The sequence below is a fragment of the Chaetodon auriga genome, chromosome 12, assembly GCF_051107435.1.
Source record: "Chaetodon auriga isolate fChaAug3 chromosome 12, fChaAug3.hap1, whole genome shotgun sequence".
Classification (NCBI taxonomy): Eukaryota; Metazoa; Chordata; class Actinopteri; order Chaetodontiformes; family Chaetodontidae; genus Chaetodon; species Chaetodon auriga.
The window spans coordinates 14,523,028-14,529,688 of record NC_135085.1 but is presented as its reverse complement, the minus strand read 5'-3'; positions in this window follow the sequence as shown (position 1 = coordinate 14,529,688).

Sequence of the window (6,661 nt, the reverse complement as noted above, 5' to 3'; positions counted from 1 at the left end):
TGCAGAGCTGTTTTATGTCTCATGCCAGAGCCGTACGCAATATATTATGGGTCCAATCTACAAACAGAAAAGACAAATACAGCATTTACCCACAAGCTCTCTTTTCCCATCTACGTTTGTCTGGTAGTTTATTATGGTATCATTATTATGGTTGGTTACAAAAAGCCTCTGGAAAATTAATATTTTATCGCATATTAATTGGACCAAAATCAAGAGATAATAAAAACTGCACATAAATACATAAGACGATCGTCCCATCACAACTATTTTCTAATCATATTCGTAACTGAATGTTTGGCATGTCTTGAATGCTGTTCTTCTGAGGACTGAGTCAAAGTCAAATTGTCCCCCTAGTGGCTGTCTTTGGGCTCGCGGCAGCTGCTGGTCAGACCGGTTGTCAGCGTTGAATTTATGACCTGGCTCTGGCACCAGAGGTTTGGTGACTGATGCCAACACTCACTGGCCCAATTATATAGTCTAATGAAACATAATGAAATATATCAGTCTGACATCCCCCCTTGTACTCTAGAAGTATTTCTTCCTGACCACCATTTGAGATAACATGCATCAAATGCTTCCTGAGGGACAGTGCCAGCATGTTGTAATGCAGAACCACAATATGTTTTTTGTTTCCTTTCTCAGTGCCCGCGTGTTCACTGAACTAAAGGTGGTGGAAAAAACCCATTCAGTGGCTTTTAACATTCTTCTTTTTGAGGCTTGCTGACCTACTGGGAGCCCTTTGGGCGATACTGAGAGCCCAGATCACAGCAGACTGTGTGTTTTATTGATTTTATCAGTGTTTTTATTTAGGCTTGGTCGTATTCCCCAACACTACTACAACAACAACACCATGCTGTGTGTCCTTATTTTGGCAATCTGCCTCAGTCGCTGCAATTACAGCATGTTAAAAATGTGAATTACAAGGTCAATATTTACCAGAAAACACAGTCATAAACAGACATTTTAAGCCTACAAGGGAGTGTCTGTCACTACAAAGTCAGGTTTTGGGTGGAATCTGATCTAATGAAGCACATCAGTGATCATTTCTTCAACTGGCAACTCTGTGTGATAACCCTAAACCAAAGAGACTCCATGCATTAAAACTGAGTCAGTAAATGCATCAGTATATCTAAACAGGTGGACAGTTTACTAAAGGGGTAACATGTCATACAAGTCATACAACAACATTTACACTCACACCTACAGGCAATTTGGAGTCTCCACTTACCCTACATTTCACGACTGTGAGGAAAGAGGAGCACCTGAAGGGAACCTACAGAGACACAAACCACCTTTCCACACAGAGAGGTCCATCTGGTTGGCTGGATTCAGATCCATGAGACATTTCTATTCACTGAGGCACCGCGCAGCCCTCGCCTCACAAGTAATATCTAATACAGGACTTTCCAAAGTAAACAGAAGATTCACTTCACTGCTGTAGGAGTGACCCAAAAATTAAAGTGTACTCTCCCTTTAACCAGCCGTACTTCCTTCCAGCCTGACACACTGGTGAGAAATTTACACATCTTTCACACTGCACTGACCTCCGTTCACACATTTAGAGAGCTGCTGTGACAAGGTCTCGCCATCTGCTCGAGGCAGAGACGCCTTGCATCCACCGAACGTCAAGACCAGACTGTGATTAACGGAATCGAATGAGCTGTAAGAAATTATCACAAAAAAACGCAAATTCTAGTTTCACTGGCATTGATCTGTGAATGTGACGATTTGTCGTTCTATTATAAGAGGAAAAACACCAGGGACAGTGTTATTTGTATGTGTGGGGAGAACAAAAATGTATGTAAATGTATACAAAAATATGTACTACAGATTTTTTTAATGCTCAAATTAAGCATTCTTAATTATGAGAACACTGTGATTCTCAACCACTGAAACAAAGCTGCATTCACAATAAATAAGGAAATAAAAAATACTAATAATCCAAATGGTTGTCACCTCGATTCCTTTACTGTTATCTGGGCCCACAGATGGAACACAGTCTGTCATGTGAGCTATACTTGCACAGAAAAACAAGTCTCCACATGAGGACCAGAGGCCCAGATGGTAGAAGGAACGAACTAGGCAGTCTTGACTGGTGCTGGCTGCCTTGAGCTCTGTGTCAGGCTGAGCCAGTGCAAAGAGAAAAGGTGGGAAAATGGGCGAGCACGCCAAGCATGCGAAGCCCCAAACACAAGTAGACTGCACATATGTTTAGACCCACGTACCCCCACATCCTCTGCTGCTCACATATTCATGAGATGAATAGATATGAGTATAGAGAGACGGGTGAGACAGGTGTATAGACACGTGGTTTTACAGCACATAGCATACAGCTGTCAAGCTGGGCTATGAACTGTGTGTTGTTGAGTGCTATTTAATACATCACTGCTGCAAAAAAAGAGATTATGTGCAGCGCCTCATTTGTATGTTTTTTATCAATTCAGCCAAGCGAATGTGCGTCAACAGCACAGAGAATGGAAATATGATTGGGAATGGTGTTTTCTGAGGTGTAGCTTACTTTTGAGTTTTATTCGATGACATTCATTAAAAGTGACAAGGTGATACTGAATTTGCAAAGCCTGAATTAAAACTGGTCCTAAGCATTTAAAAAAAAAACCATCAACTATGCATAAAATTGAATAAATCAGTCAAAAAAGTTTGGAGTGTCACTGAAAACAAGCCTCAGATCCCTGCAGCTACTCCACCGTTACGTAGTCAGTGACGCACATGTCCTCCTCTGTCACTGAACTAGGATTAATAATACCCATGATAACCACCGATGGCTCAAAAATATGAGACATGATGAGGCAACGCAAGTGTTTCCCTTGTTTGGTGCCTAAAAGTAAAAATATGAGAGTGACGCAAGTCAGCCCAGCCATCTTTAAAGGCCTCCATGAAAACAAGGGCATTCCCTGTGTGAGGAGGTGGAGAGAGACAGCTGCCATACAGTCTATGATCATCATCACCATCAGTATCAGTCAAACTGCCTGCTGAAGACAACAGTGAGTCGAGGAGGATCATCAAAAACTGATTTAAAAGGTGTAATAGTCTGGAAAACAATTTTACGCAGTGAGGCCAGGGAGGTTGGTGTTTGGCTGAGAGAGACTCGAGATCCAACAGGTAATCATGAGGTAAAAATATTTATGTGGTAGTCCATGTGTGAACAAATTAAAGCAATGTTATCTGGAGTGTCATAGTAAGATAAAAGCACAAGTTAACTAGAAAAACCCCAAAAGACAAAAATAAACCAATATTTTAAGTTTTAAGTGCTTAATAAAAGAGATTTCATTAAAATCTTTTTAAGATGTCCTGAAAAATAGGCCAAAACCATGACCTGCACGGAGGCAGCTCTGTTACTTTAGAGATATATCTGAAACATTTAAAACTGTCTCGGCCACAATCTCAATAAATGAAGAGGATGCGAGCAGAAGTTTCCTTTTCCAGGCAGAATACCATAAAACAGGCGTTCACGACAATATAAATTATAATTTTGGGCATCGAGATCTTGACGAAAAGGACCTGGTTAGTGGTAAAATCCGTGTTATCACTGGTCCACAAATAACTTGACGAATTGAGATTGTGCGCGCAGTAGGAGAAAGAAGCATACTCTCCCACAGGATAAAAAAGTCTGCGGTCTTCCTCCCACTCTGACATCAAGTGCTGCTATTTCCACAGTGACAGCAGTTTGAACTACGTCATGAGCAGAGATCCAGAGACTGCTGCCAGATGATGTGGGATACTTGCACATCAGGCTACAGGCCACAGATAATAGAAGCACTATGGAATGGGCTGCTGCCGGCGCCCACTCGTTCCATTTCACATCTCAGTACTTCTCATACTTGAGGAAAAACGTAGCTGACAGTTTATCAGAAACTGTAAATGTCTTTTTTCAGAGCCTTTATGACGACAAAACAAAACAAAAGGTTGTAACAGTAGTGATTCACAGTTGATACCAACAGACACATGAGGACAGCAAAGGCGAAAACACAAACCTTAATCCAGGTTTGACCGTTATGGAGACACTCAAACCAGTTTAAATAAGAGTTTGTGGCTACATAGCCTGACTAATTAGTTATTTTAGGGTATACCAGTATGAGTAACACAGACAGACTTTCAAAAGACCTCCAAAGTCTTGTCAGCACATTAATAACAGATGGCAAATTTAACATTTTGATTTTAAATTAGCGTTTTGTTCAGAGAAAAAAAGACCGTAATGGCACATGACCGAGTGCCTCAAACGCACCAGACAATTTTTTCTCCCCTAACAAATCTGAAAAACACCGTGATCATTATTACAGTGCTAGAGGCCAGTTATCCAGAAAGCTCACTTTGTTTTCGCTCGTGAATCATACAGAACATATAACACGGCCGTGGTACGTGACTTCTGGCTGTATAAGCAGAACAGAAAGCTTTTGAATGTAGAAAAGCTCAGCAAATTAAGCCAATGGGGAGATGAAGGGACTGACGAGCTCAAATCAAAGCCGACAGATTTTGAAAACGGATTTTAAATGTCAAAAGATGTTAGCTCAGCAATACACAAATGAACCTTCAGCTGTGATGACAGGTCACCGTACTGGTACTGAGGTACTCTTATTACTTCAGGAGGACAACAGGTTTTTAGCATTCTTGCTCTCATGTCTACAGTTTTGCTGTGATGTATCAGTGTTTCTGTAGTTCTTTAAGTCAGCGTACATTCACCTGTGCAGTTTTATTTGATAGTCAGTGAAAAAGAGCTACAGTGCTTCAGTTTGACATTTCATAGTCTATTTAATACAGTCCACCAGAGCAGCTGGTGTGTGTCAGTACAGCTGATTGAGACTTTTCACAGACATGTTGTCCATTTTATTGAAGATTAAACACTTGCATGGACACTAATGTATCACCCATTGAAGAAAAAATAACCATCAATACTGTTTTGTGCAACTCAGCACAAGCGCCAGCCTAAAAGAGGTCCACGGACTGTTCTCTAGTGACAGTTTCCTATGCTTTTCAGCAGCCATCCCACAGCCAATCAGTCGGAAGTGATTCAGTTCCCTCATCTCGTGCGCATGAGAGGGATCGCCCTCAAACGGGCACCCAGGGCTGGAGACAAAATATGGACAGACTTGTTTTAAGACAGCAACAAAATTGTGCTTCTTGTAGGAAGTGTGTAGGACTGCTTTCTGCCATATCCAGTCCTTTATATTCTAGCAAGAAGAGTCGAGCTGACTTGTCTGACTGTGAACGTGATATCCTTTAATAGAACTTGGTGCCCAGGCTGCCCCCACCTGTGAACACGCTCCCTCCCACGTGCACTTTTCTCAGTGACGTGTAGGTGGGTGTCAGTGCTCCTCTATTAATGTCGCTCACCACCACCAAACCCAACTGCCAAAGACAAACTGCATCAGCCAGATTATTTTTCATGCCAAACTAAACCAGCCGGTACATCAGACTGTAGAATGTGGACTGTGGAGGTATACAGCCTGGTATTAGGTTTACTGCTTGCCAATGTTGTTAGTCAAGGAGCCAGAAAAACCAAATCTGGGCAACGGTGTGGGGTCTTGGTGGCTGGACGGTGCTGAGATGGGACGTGCAAGAAGCAACCACCCGGGCCAGTCTGAGACGCAATATCTCCAAACTGGAACAGTAATATTCAGCATCAGCACAAATATTAAGTGTGTTAAATCAGCTACTGAGATCCCAGAAATTAATTTCGTCATTTTATGGGAAAGTATTAACTGTCATTTAGGAAAGGATTTTGGGATTTTCACCCCAATTCAAGGATAAAATCTAGCGGTGATTTGAGGAGCTTCATCTTAAGACGTCTCCATAGTTTGCTGTGGTGGTTGCTGGATTGTTTAGCCAAAGTGTCCAACATACTCAAAATTCTGCGGCTAAATTTGGAGAGATCTTATCGGCCACAGTGTGCTGAAGGTACTGAATTGTCCAACTCTGATAAATAAAATAGTTAAGATTCCAGAAAAAGTCAGCAGTTCAGAGTGGTGTCTCATTATTCCTCTAAATCAAAGTGACGTCAGCAGGGACCAATTAGGATGATCTTCACTGTTCACAATTCATTTTTCTCAACCACTGCTGAGTTATTACTTAAAATGCTACATTTTTCTCATAGGGACTCTACCCTTAATGCATTCTGGCATTCCAATCAGGTTACATGTCCTGTATGACCCCAATTCACAAGATCCTGGCGGTAGACAACATGGTGTCTATTCCCCTTTTATGGCTCAGTTCCTCCTTCTGATCAATGGATGTTTTATGATAAGATGCAGATCAGAATTATTTCCATTTCTAGTTTCTGTGAGGACCCCACTCCCAACATGGCGGTCGGAAATTAAAGAGATTACTCAGAAGGCTAGAAGCACCACTTCACACTTTAGGTGTGAAGTGGTGCTTCTAGCCTTCTGCACTCCTGTTCGGCTCCTCTTCCGTTAAAGAGGATGACGCATGCATACTATTTCAATGCGGCTTTTGAGGGAAACGGATATGGTGAATTAATGTCAACCATGGCGACAAACAAAAGCAAGGTTGGTTTTGAATTAAGTGCTTTTGATCATCTCAACAGCAGTTTGAAGGTTAGAAATACAAAGGGATAAACAGACAGTAGTTAATGTACATGGAGGGACAAACTGATGATGTATTCTCCATACACTTTTTCCATCTCCTC